Source organism: Triturus cristatus, chromosome 7 (genome assembly GCF_964204655.1).
Source record: "Triturus cristatus chromosome 7, aTriCri1.1, whole genome shotgun sequence".
Lineage (NCBI taxonomy): Eukaryota > Metazoa > Chordata > Amphibia > Caudata > Salamandridae > Triturus > Triturus cristatus.
In genome coordinates, this window is record NC_140590.1 from 956,809,782 (window position 1) to 956,812,093 (window position 2,312).

Consider the following 2,312-nt stretch of genomic DNA (forward strand, 5'->3'; position numbering starts at 1 on the left):
AATATGCCTGTATTTAAGGAAATCTCATACTGTTTTTCAACTCCCCATGCTGTCTATTTGCTCAGCTTTTGCCTGGAATTCATGAACAACAGCATGGACAGTCTCTCCCAAGAAGCACAATTTCAGTATTTTTCTGCTTTTAAAAATAAATACAGACAGACAACATATTGTTTTCTGTCTGTTTTTATCTGTAAAAATGGAAAACTGGGAGCCTTAACTATAATTATTCATGACATTTACTGGATACCCCAACATTTTAATGCACTGTTTAGATACTCATTTTTTCACCTTTTACTCAATTAACTGTAGTTTTCTATTTATACTGATTGTTTATTGTGAATGATTTAATAAATCTATACAAAAATATGTACTGCTAGTGACCGCTGATGACAGAAGAACAACTCAAATCTGAATAACATATTGGCTGCAGCAACACTAAGGCACTAAGTATGAGCTAAGCAATTATTTATTGCCCCTGATAAATAACAATGCCACGGAGTATGTTATGTACGCTCACTTCACGCTGCATTTCCAACAGTTTTATCCCCTTCTTCACTATGCAAAAAGTTCCCTTCGTGACCAAGTCTAAATTGAACTTTGGGTGTAGATTCTTTCCTTTACTCTCCTTTTGTTCTTCCATTATTTGTAGTTTAACTTTCTTACCTTTTTTTCGTCTTCCCGAATAATTTCATTCAGTTCATCTACAAAGACTCTTTCATTTGGACCAAGCTTACAAGTTAGTCCATGTTGACCAGTGTTAATGAAGTTTGCATTAGTCAGCGGGGTGAAAAATGTCATCACATTCTTACACTTGTCCATTTGTTTATGCGCTTTAGAAAATTGTTAAGCATGTTTAGTTCCATGTATACAAATATGAACTATTTAACACAGGTACATTCCCTAGGGGACAAACATAGTTTGAGTAAAATACCTTAATGGTGCACTGATGATAGAATAGATTTAGAAACATGCTGCAAGAAAAATCAAACGACAAGTTGAGATCAAAGTAAGGAGAGTTCTCTGCAACTGAAGCCGGAATATAAGAGCAGACATCCTCAATCTTCATCAACTTTACATATTCAGCCAACATTTGAAAGTAAAAGTCATACTTATAAACACTCCCAGACTTGGGACGTAAGAAATTCTACCTTCATGAGTTTCTTTGTTAACGGTTATTGCACTGGTTACATTAATCAAGTTGGTTAAGCATTTCCCTCCAGGAGTTAGAAATCTAACATCTACTCAACTACAGATACTGCTATGGCAACCACCAAAGCTACTAGGACAGTTTTACAGCTTTTAAGTTCCATGTCAATCTTGTTTCAGGTCAAGGGAAAGTATTTTCTTCTTGTTTCTTGCAATGCGTTAGTCCTCTATTCATACCCTATTGTCTCTACCCTATCTCAAAATCTACTGTGGCAATCAGCTACGTCAACTGGATGCCTAAGGCTCTAAGGTCGTCTGACCGTTATCCTAATCTTGCTGATTCGCTCCTTGACTTGTGTCTGTCTTTTGGCAGAATGTTCTGAGACGTCTCGAATGTCTTTTGTCTCTCTGATTAAATTCATGGAGGTTCGTCATGGTAAGTCAAGCAGTCATCCGACTCGTTGTTGTTCTTCATAAAGTAAGGCAAATCATGACCTTGATTGAGTTTTCTCTCTCTCTCTTGGTCTTGTACTCCCTATCTGCTCTAAGTCATCATCGCTGATTACCCTTAGTCTTTGGTCTTCTTGGTCTTCAGGCTCTTCGTTACTTGTCTCTGGTTTTGTTACTCTGGACAGCGCTCTTTTTCTTCTGCTTCAACTTTCAGCCATATTGCATTGCACTGCACTCTTTCTTTGTGGTACTAGATATTTCAGGCTCATGAGACACTTTTTCATTGTCAGGCGCCTGAGCTTCCCTTGGGGTCACTCCAGCTCCATTCTATGCTCCTGAGGAACTCCCTTCATTCTGTGTCATCTCAGTTCACCAGGTATTTCCTCATTGTTGGTGTATCCAGAGTCTTAGCCTGTGATCTCAGCTGTCACTTGCTGCTGAGGATTCTGCCTCAACACGACGTTCTTGATCCGACCGTGACTCTGGCATATGGGGTTGAGGATTCTCAGGCTGACCCTCTCCATTATCTTCTGATGCTTCAGAAACTTCAAATTCAGGTGGACTTGAGGAATTGGTGGATGTTGGCTCGCCTTCTTCCTCTTCTTGCCTCACCTCTTTATATGTGAAGCGTGAATTCAGTTAGGCAAGCCTGCACATTTCATGATGGTGTTGGTCACTAAGATGACCTGTTATGGCCCATGCCAACGCTTTTCCAG